The sequence below is a fragment of the Cryptomeria japonica genome, chromosome 11 (assembly GCF_030272615.1).
Source record: "Cryptomeria japonica chromosome 11, Sugi_1.0, whole genome shotgun sequence".
NCBI lineage: Eukaryota > Viridiplantae > Streptophyta > Pinopsida > Cupressales > Cupressaceae > Cryptomeria > Cryptomeria japonica.
In genome coordinates, this window is record NC_081415.1 from 349016495 (window position 1) to 349034095 (window position 17601).

A 17601-nucleotide genomic window follows, 5' to 3' on the forward strand; every position below is an offset into this window, starting at 1 on the left:
AAATCCAAGTGGCAATCCTCTCATCTGCAAATCTTGCATATCCAACTTGTTTTTTGTCATCCATCAATCAATCTATCACCTGCCCATCGAGATGCCTCCTTCCCTAGTCTAACAGCTTATCCAAATCCATATCCTACTCTTGGCAAGAGATATCAGTTGGTCATGTGCATGTTGTTTGCATGCTTGAGCTTTTTACTTTGTTTTTCATCTTGTGTCCCAGGAGTATACTTGTTCAGGACTGCCTTGATCATCCTATATCTTGGTATGTCTTGGCTGGTGTATAATGGGGCATAGTTTTTCATAGCATGGTGTGTTTGAAGGTCTTCCTTGTATGAACCGACAACCTTGCATTAGTGTTTATCAACACTTGCATGATTGTGTGCAAGGCATTCCTATTTAACTGAGCATCGGTCCATGCCTTGGATCTTCATATCATCCTGGTTCTTATAATTAGTGGTGTAGACTATCCAGGGCACTATCAAATCTAGGTTTTCTCTCTATACTTGCTCAACAAGAAATCCAATCTATTTATCCTTTCTTTGTATCATTTCATTCACAACACTCCAACTCATCCAACTTCCCTCTTTCACTATCTTCATTAGTTATTCTTCTAATTCCTTTTCGAGAGCACACCCGTGTTCTTCGAACCCGCATGTCTTCTCGAGGGGGCAGGCATACCACTGCTTCCTCCTCATCCTTAGTCCTCATCATTCTTCCTCATCTCATGACTGGGGCATCATGTTGGTAGTCCTTATCCTTTTCTTCATATCATAACTGGGGCATCATGCTACTAGTCCTTATCCTTTTCTTCCACTATGTTTTATTCTTCTTTGATATAACATCATTTCACGATGATATATCAAAGAGGGGCAAAATATAGACACCTAAAATTAATATTTAATTAATTTAAGCCTATCAACATAATTAATTAAGAATTCAAGCCTATCAACATAATTAAGAATTCAAAAATGGAGAGCGGGAGGGGTTTCCTACGAAGGAGTTGTAGAAGATGGGGAAGATGGTGTTGCAGATGAGGATGATTTCCTCCCTCCCCTCCTTTCACCTTCCATACTGCAACTCTCTAATGGGTCTCTTCATGGCTCTTCTTTGCTGGATTGGTGGGTGGAGGCTGTGGCAGTGATGGAGGCGTTTTGGTAGGGGTTTTTTGTGGCCTCTATTTTTGGTCTTCAGGGGTGTGCGGTAGTTCCCATCAATGGCCTTTTTTCTTCTCTTTCTTTGGTGGGTGGTGTTCTCCTGCTTGTGTCTGGGATGGTGTCTGGGCAGATCTGGGACCTTGGAAGATCTCTTGTGGAGAGGCTCTTTGTGTTCTCTCCTTTCCTCTGTGTTGAGGATTTGTTGTTGTTCTAGCCTTTGGTACTCTGGTTCTTTGAAGGAGCTTCTTTTTTCAGTTCTTCTTTGTTGGGCTACTCTCCTATTGAGGTGGAGAGTTTTCTTTGGTGTGAATCTTTGAGAGGGGTTTCTTGGCTCTTGTTTGTTTCTCCTCCTTGTCTGTTAGAGGTGACCATATTTCCTATGGAGGTGGACATTTGGTGGAGGGGAAAGGGCTGGTTTCTACTTGTTGTTGGAGAGTGCTGGTTGTTGTTTTTCTGCTTCATTCTTCCCTGTAGAGGTGGAGCTCTTTCCTATTGAGGTGGAGAGATGGAATGTTGGGGATTTTTAACTTTTGGTGCTCCTCTTGCTACTAGCTATGGATGTCTGTTTCTTCTCTCATGGGTGTCTCCTTGGGTGGGTCTAGAAGTTCTTTTTTCCATACTCCCAGCTTGTCTCCTAGACTGGTTCCTTTTTGTTGTTTCTTGGTTTGGCCTCCATCCTTCTGGTTTTTGGGGTCTTTGTTCCCCCTTTTTCTAGTTGTGGGTTCCTGGTTTATCCTATAGGCAGGCCGGTTGCTAATAGTTTTAAAGGGCCTAGTCTATCTTTCTATTGTCTTTGGTTTGGGGAAAATCTTGTGCTTGGAGTTGCAAGCTCTTCATTTAAGGTTGAGGGTGCCTGGAAAAAACCCTGGTTGCTGGTTTTGGGTTCCATTTTAAATCCCAGTTTGAAGGTTGAGGGAGCCTTTCAAAACCCCTATTGGCCAGATTCAAATTGTATGAATATCTGCTGTAATATGGTGTTGTTATTGAAGGTTAGGGGTACCTTTCGAAACCCTGAAAGTTGGTTGAGGGTGCTTGTTATACCCTCGATTATTACTCTTCTGTGCTATAGTTTGGAGCCGTAGCTTTGTTGGGTGTGACGTGACTATGTTGGTTGTTGCAGGTTTTAGTCATCTTTGCTGGATTTTGGCTGCGGTTTTTCATTGTTTATTTCTTTTAGCAGCCTGCTTTGTTGGGTTCTAGATCCCGGTAAAATCTATTGGGTTTTGGGTCCCTCCAAAACCTATTGTATGGGGTTTTGGGTACCCTCAAAACCTGTTTTTCCCCTAATCAAAAACATAATTAATTAATTTAATTGTGTTATCCTTATCCCTCTCAGAATTAATTAAATCTAATATAATTAGTCCTGTCACAATTGTCTAATAATTAATTTATCAAATAAATTAATTATTCCCCTATTCTTCTAAAGTCCCCTCTAATAATTATTTCCTCTAAACTCCACTTAGTTAATTATTCTAATTAATTAACCTAGTCACGTGATTCCTACAAATCACTTTTCCTAATCTCATTAGCCTAATTAATCCTTCTAGAATCTCTCCTAATCATGATTATCATTATCTCTCAATTTTTAATTCCCACTCATGTCACATCAACATTGAGTCTCTCAAAGAAATTCAAATTTCTTTGTATCCCTCAATGCATCCTTATTTTGGAATTTTTAATTCCTCATATTTGAAATTTAAATTTCTCCCCCCTTTTTCCAAGAAATTTTATATTCCTGTTTATTTTCCCAAGGCACCCTTGATCCATGCCTTCTATCTAAGATAAATCTCAACCCATCATAATCAATCAATCTTGGCCCTCCATTTGCCTCATCCAATCTATAAATTGGAGCCTATTCTCCTCACAAATCATCCACTTCTCATGCATTGTCATGCTGCTCTTTTCTCCTCTTCTTTCTTCAATCTTTCTATTCAAATCCATCCAAAGTCCATCCAATAATCCTATCAAATCCATTATTCTTGTTGAGCAAAGGAGATCAATCTATTAGGATTCGCAAAGATACTGAGAGGGGGGGGGGGGTGAATCGGTATCTGACCGGTTGGATAATTTTCTTGACTTATAACATGAAAAGCATATTAAAACTGTGTACCAATAAACCAGAAATAATGCAGCAATTAAGAACAACAACCACAACATGAAAAGCACACCATAACACAATATTTTAATGAGGAAACCCGGTGTGGGAAAAACCTCGGTGGGATTTGTGACCCACAATATTCGCTTACTAGCCAATAAGAGAATATTATTGTTTACAATAGGGGCCTGCACATGTAGGAAGGCCAAGTGCCTAGAGCTCACTGCTCAATTACAAAAGGAAGTCACACTGACTTACAAAATTGGATTATACAAATCCAATGTCTTGTACTACTTCAAATCAGGAATCTACTATGCTAGATTCAGTACCGGTTTAAGCTCTGCAATATGCATAAACCCTTATCCCAATAATTCACACATTAGGTCTGCTACCTTCTTTTCATACTTCGCATTATCTCTTATCTAACTGATCTACAATGATCTCATACATATATGAGTCATATTAAAATCCTCTATGTCGACTTACAAAAGATTTTACAATTTATTACAAAATACATTTATACAAAATTCCTGTCGGCCATGGTGCCGGTGATCTGTTTGCCGGTGCCGGTGCCTGTGTCTACCTGCCGGTATCACATGATTGTAAGGTTTCCATCAATGACAATACCTTCAATCACCTACAATTTCTCATTGGAGTGTGCATTTGCCAACAATCTCCCCCTTTGTCATTGATGGAAACACTCATGATAAAAATTAAAAAGTGTCCAAAATGATGTCCAAAAATAATCTGCCAAAATTGTCTTACCAAAATTGTATGCCCAAAAATGTATGCTCGTCCTGAGCTAATGATGTCCTATTCTGATCATTTTTCTCATCGCACTACTCCCTGTTTGACATCAATGACAAAGGTTGTCATTCGCTGTCAGTGGAGTGTGGTTCTTGCCTAGATTTTTGTAACCTATGGGTTACAATCTAGAAAATATCTGCCAAAACCAAATTTAAACTGTCGCTAAATCTTTTGCTATCCTGTAATGCCTCTTGTGTTCTCTGAACTGTACCAGTGAGTATGTGCATTTTCTCTTCCGGTGTCTTAAGTCCAGGAACCAGAGCCTCAGAAATTTCTTTTCTTCAAGAAATGAGGTAATCTAGTTTAGGACCAAGTTTACATTTTAAGCTCTTTGCCTTATCCTTTATTCTCTCTTTATCATTTTCTAACTTCTCAATTTTCTCTTCAAGATCTGCAATTTTCTTTTCTATTTCCAAAAATGAATGTGATGTGCCTATTAAATTGTCAGTAATATTGTTAATCTCAGTTTGTGTTTTGCTGATCTCCGAATCTATGTCCTGTGTCAAGATGTCGGTTTTGCAAGTATCCCTGTACAGTTTCTTGAAATCCAAAATTGTTTCTCCTAGTGCCGGTAATAAGGTTTCTGTTGTTCCTTATTCTTCTTCACTATTTCCTCAAAGAATTTCTCTTTCTCCTTATTCATCCTCTCTTTGAATGTGTCTTCATTTATTTGATCAACTGTCAAAATGTTGTCGGTGATGAATTTAGACAATGTGTCTAGTTGACCTAAAGAATCTTTATCATCCACAATGCACTTGGGTGCTACCAATTTGAGAATAGGAATTGTGTCATCGATAGCCTTATAGGCTTGTGCATTACACTCTGTGATTTTCTTTATTGAGTCCAGTAAGACCTTTGTCACATTTGTAGGCCATAATTATGTTATTGAAGTACTAGATGTCTGTCCAACTGTTTTCACAATATCCATGCTGCCGGTTGTAGTGATAACCTTGCTTGTTTCAACCTCTGGTAGGTCCATTTGTGTTTGCATTTCTATTAGCAAAGGTTTAGGCTTTTCGGTTTTAGCCCGTGGCACTATCTTGGTCTGAACCTGTGTCTCAACCTATTTCTGTTCTGGTTTCTCCATCTATGTATCAGAAGCTTTCTCTAAGTTCTCAACTGCCAGTTTCTCAGATGTAGTCTCTGTATGCACTTCTGGTTTCTCAGTTTGTACCTTTGCACTATCCATTTTTGGATCTCCTGATTTTTTTTCAGTTTTATCTACCAGTTCTTCTAATGTTTTACCAGTGGTGTCTTATGCTGGTTGCTTTGTTTGAGTAGTTTTTTCTGTGCTTATGTTTATAGTATCATTGACCTCAACCTCAACATCTACAACCGGTGGCTCAGTAGCCACATCTTCCTTTTATCCTCAGTGGTTTCTCTGTCAACCACAACATTTACTTCTTGTGTGTCTATATTCATAGTGTACAAAATTTCAGACTCAGGATTTGTATCCTCTTGAGGAGTCTCCATACTCACTATAGCCATTTGATTGTTTGTAGTTTCTACCGGTGGAGTATTCGAAGGGGGTGGGGGTAAGTTATCAGTTATCTTTAGGCTTGGAGGTCCTTATGTTTATAGTATCATTGACCTCAACCTCAACATCTACAACCGGTGGCTCAGTAGCCACATCTTCCTTTTATCCTCAGTGGTTTCTCTGTCAACCACAACATTTACTTCTTGTGTGTCTATATTCATAGTGTACAAAATTTCAGACTCAGGATTTGTATCCTCTTGAGGAGTCTCCATACTCACTATAGCCATTTGATTGTCTGTGGTTTCTACCGGTGGAGTATTCGAAGGGGGTGGGGGTAAGTTATCAGTTATCTTTAGGCTTGGAGATCCACCTACCTTACCTTTCCCCTTATCCTTGTCCTTTTGGTATACCTTGATGGTCTTAGGTCTTAGTAGCTCTTCTTGTTTCTCTTTTTTGCTAAGGATGCCTTCGCTTGGAAATTTTCATGCTCTCAAAGTTTTGAATGCTCGGTGAATAAAAAAGGAGCCAAAAAACTTGCTTTATAATGTTATTTTCTCCAACTACCGCAATTAATGCTTGCCAGTTAAGTCACAACTTAACTCATCTATCGGTAAAGAAGTAATTCAACTTCTCACCATCAACCAAGGGTATAATAGCATGTTTTTCAATTAGTTTCCAAACCCTCAAAGGATTTTCCTTCAGTTAGATGAAGAGTCTCCTACCAGTGGAGTGTTACTCAGTTCTGCCGGTGGAGGAGTATTCCCATCAAAAATTCTAATCTGACTTTCTGATCCATTGTTTTGAGAATTCTTGCTTTACCTCTTCAACCTTTTCTTTACCCTTCAGACTAGGACCTTTGTTATTTGTCGGTGATGCCTTACTTCTACAAAATTTTGCAATATGTCCAATCTTGTTACAAGCATAACAAGTTACATTGTTTTCTGAATAGCTTTCCCATATCCTATGCCAGTATGTGTTCTGCATTGATTAGATAGGTGTCCAAATCTTCTACAGACATAACATCTTACATTCATTCTGCAATTTTTTGAACTATCACCAACTTTGTTGCATTTTGAACATTGACCAGTGGGTGTATTAGTGTTCAAATAATTTCTAGACCTATACTGATTTTCTCTATGACCATACTTGTTACAGTTAAAGAATTTTCCATTAAATTTGTAAGCATTAGGTTGTCTTACCAGTTTATTATGATCATGTTTGTTTGTAGTACTAGAGCTTTCACCAACTTCAAAGCCAAGGCCATTTGTATCACCATTAGGTTTCTGATTCTTCAGCATGTCAACAAGTTCTTCTGAACTTTTCTTGAATTTCTCCTTGTGTTGATTTGCAGCAGTCAGTTCATTCTCCAAGATTCATTTTTGTCTCATGAGTTCAGTTCTGTCTTTTTGTGTGTACATCAAATCTGTCTTCAACATATCATTTCCATGACTGAGTCTTGTGTTTTCATTTCCAACATCATTAGTCTTCTAACCAGATCATCTTCATTCATCTTTCTATCTTCAATTTCTTTACAAAATCGCATAGTCATATCTTGCATCTCATTCTTTATTATACAGTTCTCTTGTCTCAATTTGTTTACCAGATCATTAAGAGTTTCTTTTTCATCTTCACCATTCTGCATCTTTTCACAAATTTCTCTTCTTTTATTCCTTGCTATAGTGAAATTTTCTTGAAGTCCTTGAATGATATCCCGAGCAGCCTTCAAATCATCCTCAAGTTTGATATTCTTTACTTTTTCTGCATCATAGTTTGAAAGAGCTGTTTCCAATTGCTTTCTCAAGTTTTCCATCTCTACCAGTGTTAAGATCTTCCTCAAGCTGTTAGGCTTTTGAAAATAGAGGACCAAGCTCTGATACCAATTGTTAGGATTCCCAAAGATATTGAGGGGGGGGGTGAATCAGTATTTGACCGGTTGGATAATTTTCTTGACTCATAACATGAAAAGCATATTAAAATTGTGTACTCGTAAACCAGAAATAATGCAGCAATTAAGAACAACAACCACAACATGAAAAACACACCATAACACAATATTTTAATGAGGAAACCCAGTGTGGGAAAAACCTCGGTGGTATTTGTGACCCACAATATTCCCTTACTGGCCAATAAGAGAATATTACTATTTACAATAGGGGCCTGCACATGCAGGAAGGCCAAGTGCCTAGAGCTCACTGCTCAATTACAAAAGGAAGTCACACTGACTTACAAAATTGGATTATACAAATCCAATGTCTTGTACTACTTCAGATCAGCATCTACTATGCTAGATTCAGTACCGGTTTAAGCTCTGCAATATGCATAAACCCTTATCCCAATAATTCGCACATTAGGTCTGCTACCTTCCTTTCATACTTCACATTATCTCTTATCTAAATGATCTACAATGATCTCATACATATATGAGTCATATTACAATCCACTATGTCGTCTTATAAAAATTTTACAATTAATTACAAAATACATTTATACAAAATTCTTGTCGGCCATGGTGCCAGTAATCTTCCTTTTTGGTGCCGGTGATCTGTATGCCGGTGTAGAGTCTGCCGGTGTCGGTGCCTGTGTCTGCCTACCAATATCACATGATTGTAAGGTTGCCATCAATGACAATACCTTCAATCACCTACAATTTCTCATTGGAGTGTGCATTTTCCAACACAATCCACATCCAAATCAAGCAAGGAGCACATCAAGTGGAGCATCAAGGGTGCATCTTCATTATCAACTTCATCAAGCTCTATCTGAGGGAGAGGTAAAAATAGAAAAATATAGCTTTTTCTTCATGTTTTTATGTGGTTTTATGCATGCTTCATATTTTAATATCTTTTAGTGTTTTGTTTTTGCACTAACCACCTCAATTCACCTTGCTCCATTTTACCCTCTTCAAATGGTCTACAATCCTGCATGTTGAACCTCTATAAAATTGAATTCACATACTTACTTTGTCCTAGCCATAGCTTTCTTTTCACTCCATCTCTTTTAATTTTCATCCCAAGAATGTGTTTTGCTGGACCAAGGTCTTTCATTTGAAATTTAGCAACAAGTTGAGACTTTAGTTCTGAAATCATACCTTTCCCTTTACCAATGAATACCATATCATCAACATATAATGCAATGTACATGAAATGATCACCATTGGATTTATAATAAACACAATGATCTGATTTAGAACGTTCAAATCCTAAACTCAACACGTATGTATCAAGTTTTTGGTAGCAGATCCTAGGACTCTCTTTGAGGTCATAAAAAGATTTCTTTAATTTATAGAACAAATTACTTTTAGCTTTGATCACATAGTGCTCTAGCTATGTCATATAAATATCATCCTCCAAATCACTATGAAGGAAAACAATTTTCACATCTATTTGTTCAACCTCTAAATCATAAGCAACAACAATAGAAGGCAAAAATCTAATGGATGTCATTTTTACAACAGAAGAAAATATCTTGCCATAATCAACACCCTCAACCCGAGAGTATCCTTTCACAACCAACCTTGCTTTATACTTCTCAATGCTTCCATCTAAACCAATCTTTTTCTTTAACACCCATTTGCAACCAATAGACTTCCGTCCTTCAGAAAATGGTACAAGATCCCATGTATCATTATTTTTCAAAGCTGCCAGTTCTTCTTCCATAGCAATCTTCCACGATTCTGCATCATTCATACCTAATGCCTCTTCTACAGATCTAGGTTCATCCACATTAGTATTCAAAGAAAAAATACATCTCCAATCATCAGGTGAATACCTTTCAGGTGGTTGTCTATGTCTTTTAGACCTTCAAACAAGTTGAGTTGGATGTTCTTCCTTCTCTTCTGAAGATTCAAATCCAGATGAGCTCTTCTCAACTTCTTGCCTATGAAGGGGTCTCAATTCAACTCTCAAGAATTGAAGTGAATTGAATCACATCTTCCTACTTAGTTTGTTCTAGCTGCAATGTAACAGAAGGAGACATAATTTCTCTAAAAATAACAATTCTACTATGAATTACCTTTTGTGCAATAGGGTTGCAAAGCTTGTATCCTTTCACACAATAAATGTAACCTATGAAAATACATTTCACAACCTTGTTCTCCAACTTTGTTCACTTCTCCTTCGACACATGTGCATATGCCTCACAACCAAAAACACTAATATTTCTCAATGAAGGCTTGTGACCTGACCCTTCTTCCATAGGCATTTTATCAACAAGAGCTGATGTAGGAGATCTATTAATCAGGTAGCGAGTAGTGGCAACAAATTTACCCCAAAATTTTTGTTAGAAACTAGCACCACTTAGCATAATCCTAACCTTCTCCATCAATGTCTTATTTTTTTTTCTGCAACCCTATTTTGTTGTGGAGAATATAGAGTTGTCTTTTGTCTATTAATTCCATAATCTTTACAGAATCTATCAAAATTATTAGAGAAAAATTCACCATCATTATCAGTCCTCAAACATTTTATTTTCTCTCCAGTCTGCAATTCAATCATTGCTTTAAATTATTTAAATTAAATGAAAGCTTCAGATTTACTCTTTAGAAATATACCCATTTCCTTCTACTAAAATCACCAGTAAATGAAACACAACATGTGGATTTTCAAAGGGAAGGAAAATCTACAGGACTAAACACATCAGAATGAATAAGATCCAAAATACCACAAGATTTATGAGAACTCGAGTAAAAATGAATGTGGTTTTGTTTTCTATAAATACAATGCTCACGAAAATCAAAGTCAAGATTACAATCATTCAAACCTTCAACAAGGTTTTTATTTTTCAAGGTCCTTAGACCCTTTTATCCAATAGGGCCAAGTCTCTGGTGCCATAACATAGTCTTCTATATAGGTAACTTTTCTTTAGAAGAAAGATCACCCTTAGGTACCCAAAAGCCATGCCCATTCATTGAAGGCGAAACCCTCAAATCTTTTGATGAATTATCCACAAATTTACTTTTTATAGATGTGCTATTACACTCAACTGTGTATGCCTCTAGCTTATACAAAGTGTCAAACCTGACAACTCTAGCAATCACCAAAGTACCCCTAATCATCTTACATCATGCATCAGAAAAGAATACTTGCACACTTGCATCTATCATTTTGCCTACAATTAACAAGTTTCATTTTAATCTAGGGATATGCAGCACGTCGCTAATCCTTTTTATTCTACCATAAGGAATGTTAATTCTAACTTCACCTCGACCAACAATATCTGAATGTGAATCATCACCTGAGTACACCTTACCTCCATTAAATTCTTCATATTCATAAAAATCAATCTTTATTGGAAGTCATATGAAAAGATGCACCTATCAATTAACCATGCATCATTACCTGCATGAGTAGCCAAAGTTGCAATGAATGCATCATCATCTTCCTTCTGGGACTCAGAATCATAATCAAACTTCTTCTTTTTCTTCTTCTTTTCTTCTTTTTAGTCCTTACATATGTGCCCTAGTTTACCACAATTCCAGCATATTACTTTGGACTTTCTAGGAGATTTTGATTTCGCTTTGGATTTGGACTTATTGTGCTTCTCATTCTTCTTTCATTTTTCCTTAGATCTTCCTCGAATAGTTAGAGCTTCCTTAGAACTGATGGATACCTTCCTCCACATCTCTTCACCAAGTAGGGCACTCACCACATCTTCAAATTTCAAAACAATAGAAGTATTATCGATAGCCATAACAAGAGAATCCCACGAATGAGGAAAAGAACAAAGCAAGATCTAACATTTCTCCTCTTCGTCCATCTTAACACCAACAGATACCAATTGAGCCACCAACATATTAAATGCTTCTAGGTGGTCTGCAATTCGTCCACCCTCTTCCATCTTCAAGGAATACAATTTCTTCCTCAAGAAAATCTGATTTAATAAGGATTTTGCTTGATACATTTCACCAAGCTTCGTCCATGACTTCTTTACAGTGTTCTCTTAATGGACATTGATTAGAATAGAGTCTACCAAACACAATCTGATTAGACCCTTGGATTTTTGGTCTATAATATCATATTGAGAAACCGTAGTAGGATCTGTAGGTCTTGAGACAGTCACATCAACAACATCCCATAGATCTCAATCTATTAGTAGATCTTCCATCTTCAACTTCCACATCTCAAAATTACTACCATTAAATTTCTCCACCTCTATTATCCTTGACAAACTTGCCATCTCAAAATTCATACAACAAGATCAAAAAGTGTCTTCTACACAAGGTCCCACTCAAATCTGGATTAGTTCAAAAAACCCAACAACGCGCAACTGAAACCAAAGTTGATCAAACTCTGATCCTACTTGTAAGGAAGTTAAGTAGTGGAACAACTTCCTATACTACCCTTGAGAGGAGGGTAATGCAATTTTTTTAACAAATTGTTACAACAGTTACAAAAACTTAAAAGAAATAGAAATAACAACATGCATACAACAACACAATGATTAACATGGGGAAAACCCTTTCGAGAGAAAAACCCCAAACTCCAAAAGCTGCCCAATATATTATCCAACAATCAACAACAAATTACAATATATTTGTAGAGCAATCTCTTCACATGAGTACCACTAATCAGTGATTTAGAGGAAACTCAATAGCTAAGAGACTCTTACACACAACCTCTATCTCACACACCTCATATATAGGAGATACAATACAAGAAACCATTAAACAATATTACAAATCATGGGCTGAAACCACCCAATAAAGTGGATTGGACCTTATCTCCTACCTAGATTCCCTATGACGTGTCAAAAAACACTTCAACATGTGTCTCTCCCTTTTATAGCTTATTTATGTGTCCGATGCATTTTATATTTCCTATTTCAGGAGTACAAGCTTCTAGAGACCATAACTTGTGAATCGTGTGTCTGATTGACGAACCATTTGAAGCATCAGAATGCTTGCAAACTACTCTATCACCTCGTAAATAGATATGTCATTTATACCTTCTTTTCAAGGTGTTTTGAAGCCTCTAAAGTCCTCACAATTAAATTTTAATCTTTCATCACACCCCTCCAAAATGGAAACTTTCATATCTTCAAAACTAGCTGTGGTCTTCTGACAAAACTTTACCAGAATGCTTATCTATCCAACCAAAAGCTTTGGGGATAATTTCACACCATTTCATGCTCAAATGAAAACTTACTATAAATAGTAACCTCATGTAAATGTAAGGTTGAGACACCATTTTCCCCAACAAAAGTGGATAGGGGAGTAGAATACTATAATTATTAACAATTATCACTCTACAAGGTCAAATGTGTAGAAAAAGGTGAAGTTTTCACTATTTAAAGGTGATGCGATCCATTTTTATTTTTTCTTGGGGATGTTGGTGACAAGGTATCGGTGAGGATGGAGGAAACCTTTACGTTTTATATGTCCAAACAATAGTTGGGTTTTGTAGGCAATGTCTTTGTGAAGTAGATTAAAATTATCTTCAAGCATGGGGATGAGGGATTTGTGCAGATAATGGAAACCCTTTTGGGTGAGTTTTTTATAAGGATAATTTATAAATATCAAATAAATGTTGATGTAGTCACCATGGTGTTAGCTTGGGGTTTCGAACTGGGAGAGGATAAAGAAGCCATCATGTAGGTTTTGAGGGGTTATGTGGAGGAAGGGTGATTGTGTAGACTGAAGGAACTTTTTCAAATGACCATGTCAGGTGCAGGGTTTGATGTTTGGGAGGGCCTTGACATTGATGGGGGTGCATGAGTCATAGGAATTGGTTCCATTTATACATTTTCTATTTGGGGTTAATTAGGATGAATGATATGCAAAAAATACAATTGGATGGGACTCGTTGAATTTATATCTAAGGGAGAAGGAGGTTGAATCCCGTGAAGCTAGTATTTGTGGACTCCCAATGCATGAAGAGAAGGTGAAAGAAAAAATAAAGGGTAGTAGACTAGGGAAGGCGTGGTGGAGAAAAAAGATGAAGTGGAAAGGAGATGTTTTGGAAGTGGCGACCAAGGTGCATGAAACGGGCGAGGGTAATAGCAACTTTCCATGGAATGTGCCCTAGCCTTGTGTTTGGTGATGTTGATGTTTTTTATCTCCTTGTCTTGGCTTTGATTTTGCTATGTATGGCCCAATTTTTTAGTGTGGCCAAAATGTATATAATTGGGCATCTGTAAATGATATATAGGCCTATGAAGTTCGTAGTTATTTTATGTATTTAGGTAGTAATCGGGGGTCTGTAGATATTGTTAATCTTAGAGGATCCGATTAATACTGAGAGGGGGGGTGAATCAGTATTAACAATAATTTCAAATTCAAAATTTGAACTTATAAAAATTCTTCAAATCAAACATAAACCAGTAATGAAATCTTTACCATTACCCGTAATCACTGATAACCAACTGTTAAACTAGGTAATCCGAACAACTCATTAAGTGTTCATCATTATGCATAAGCTGTAAGTAAAACATAATAACACATAAAAAAATTCACCATATGAACACCATATTTTTTACGTGAAAACCCAAATAAGGAAAAACTAGGGTGGGAATTGGTACCCACAAAAAATGTGCACTCTTTCAGAATGCACCTTGTTAGGAGCCTAGCCTAGTTAGAAGCTTACAATGATGCCTTCTTAGGGGCATACCCTGTTAGGAGTCACTCGGTTAAGGGATTTAGATGATGAGCCCTGTTAGGAGCTTTGACTTGTTAGGATCAACCTCGCAAGAGGATTTAACACTCAGATGCTGAGCTACCCGGTTAAGGAATTTACAATGTAAGGCCTATTAGGACCTACCCGGTTAAGGGATTTTGAGTGCTGCAATTGTTAAAGAATAACAGTGAATGATCTAGGTACAATACTTAATTGCTGGCTTGATTAGATCTAATTAAGATCCAAATCTGCTTCTCTCTAGCAGATCTCATACTCAGGTTTGGCTTCAAACTTTTCTCAAAACCACCGACACTACAAACATCAATTGTATCGACATAAATAACCTTTTCAACTTAGTCGGTTAAAAAACCCTAAGACTTACAACATAGGTCATCATAGATCTTTTAGAACTCATTATAGATCATCATTGATCATCATATGGATCATTACAATCAATTACAAATTAATTACAACCATTGAATTATCATCGCATCTCAATCTAATACAAAGTCAAACCCTTAGAACACTGCCCTAAGTACTTTGCATATTCCCAAGATATTCACTTTTCAAACGTGCCAAAACATCTTTCAAACACTTCACGCGGTTTGTGTCATGCTATCACCAACCTTTGAACTTGATGTAGATCATTGCCAAACCAAAAATCATTACCGGTTAAGGGAATTCTTTGTTAGGTCCCGGAGACAACTGAGAGGGGGGGTGAATCAGTTGTCAAATAAATTCAAAGCAAAAACAACTTAACCAACTTAATGCTTAATACTGGTAAACCCGTTAAGTATGTCGGTAGACAGTTTTAACAGTTAATTGCTATACCGCTAAAGATTAATGCATGAAACATAAACACAAAGTCATCCACAACACGTAACACCAATATTTGTACGTGGAAACCTTGTAAGGGGAAAAACCACGGCGGGAAACCTTACCCACAATCAGATGATACTACTACAGATAGTAAGTGTACATAAATGGGGTCTACACATGCAGAAAGGCCAACAACCTAGAGCTCACTGCTCAATCACAAAATGGGAGTCACACTGACTACAGTTGGATGGTTAAATCCAATAAGAATGTACTGCATAAAATAGCATCTTCATATGCTAGATTCAGTACCGGTGTAATGCTGATATGATTTCATAAAAACCTAGCTTCACCTTCAAATGATGTCTTTGTGTATAGCTCTGCTTAATCTCGTATATACCTTCACACAATTCTTTTTCATATTCCACACTCGATCTTACAAATAAGATCTTACATTTATACCATAACCTAAGACCAATTTTAGTAGGTCGGCTCTGCAAGATATTACAATAAAACATTTTACAAACAATATAATATCCGATGCAATAACCGATTAAACATGTCGGCTTAATGCATTTACAACAATAATTAATCATTTCCATGGCATGCCATGCTGATCTGGAAAAGATAAACCTACCGGTGTAACCCTAGGTAACCCTCGATCATTAAATCCTGTTGGTGAACTATATACCAGTAACTGTGCAATAGTTACATGCTTGCCGGTGAATGCTGCTGGATCTCCAAAGTGCTAGCGTTTTAGTAGGTGTTGACATGAATGACAAAACCATACCAAAATACCAACAATCTCCCCCTTTGGCATTGATGGCAACACAGGATGGAAAAACCATCAAAGTGCCAAAACAAAAATGCCAAATACCAAAAACCAACAATCTCTCCAGAAAAGATTATAACCAGAAATCAAAATACATATAGAGAGTAATAGTCTCTCCCAAACAACAATCTCTCCCCCTGGGAGAAACATGTGTTATCTAAAGTTTTCATACCAATCTCTCCAAAAGATAATGTGTTTTTCCATAGATATCTCTCCCCCTTTGACATCAAATGCCAAAGTTGCAACAAAACTAATTTCATATACAAAATACCAATCAATTCAATATACCAACTACTCCCCCTGAGAAGTAGCTTCCTCATCAAAGACCAAAGTAAAAGATTTGTCTATTAATTCTGTCGGTTGATGACAATCATCAACTGTCTAAGTCTCTATCGGTGGTGGTATGACTCCAAGTTGATCTCTGAGATATTCAAAAGTCTCCTTAGGCAAAGGTTTTGTGAAAATATCTGCAAGCTGTTCTTTAGTATTCACATAAACCAGTTTTATCTCTTTTTCTTCAACTTTTTCCCTTAGAAAATTCAGTTTGATAGAAACATGTTTTGTTTTAGAATGTAGTACTGGATTCTTAGATATATCAATTGCTGCAGTGTTATCACAATATATGGTAATAGGTTCCTTGCATTTTACCTTTATGTCTTTCAACATTTGCTTAAGCCATAGTACTTGTGTAGAGTTAGTTGCTGCTGCAACATATTCTGATTCTGTTGTTGATAAAGATGTACAACTCTGTTTCTTACTCAACCAAGAAACTAGTCTATTTCCAAGAAAGAATGCTCCACCGATGGTTCTTTTTCTATCATCCACATCTCCTGCCCAATTTGCATATGTGTATGCACATAATTCAAAGTTTTCATCTTTAGGATACCATAATCCAAGATTTATAGTCCCTTGTATGTACCGGAAAATCCTTTTTATCGCTGATTCATGATTTTCTCTAGGATTACTTTGAAATCTAGAAACAATACATACTGCATTCATAGTATCAGGTCTGGTTTGTGTCAAATACAGTAAACCTCCTATCATAGATTTGTATCTAGTTGGATTAACAGGTGTAGATTCATCCCTTTGAGATAATTTGTCATTTGTAGTCATAGGTGTGCTTACCAGTTTAGAGTTTTCCATCCCAAATTTCTTTAGTAACTCTTTTAAGTATTTGGATTGACTCAAGAATATACCTTTGTCAGTCTGTAAAATCTGCAATCCTAAAAAGAATTTTATTTCTCCAATCATAGACATTTCAAATTCTTGCTGCATTTTAGTAGAAAATTCCTTACATACACCATCTTCTCCTCCAAAGATTATATCATCAACGAATACTTCTATAATCAAGATGTCATCATTAGTTATTTTGTAATATAAATTGCTATCTGCATTTCCTTTGGTAAAACCAATCTTTAAAAGATACTTATCCAATCTTGCATACCAAGCTCTTGGGGCTTGTTTCAGTCTATATAGAGCTTTTCTTAACCTATAAACCATATCATTGTCATCTATCAATGAAAATCCATCAGGTTGTTCAATATAGACTTCCTCTTCAAGATCTCCATTCAAAAATGCACATTTAATATCCATTTGATAAACTTTGTAGTTCTTGTGAGCTGCAAAAGCCAAGAATAATCTGACTGCCTCAATTCTAGCTACCGATGCAAAGGTTTCATTGTAATCAACTCCTTCTTTCTGAGAATATCCCTTACACACTAGTCTTTCTTTATTTCTGACAACCTTACCATCTTCATTAAGTTTGTTCCTAAATACCCATTTGGTTCCAATTACATTTTTATCTTTAGGCC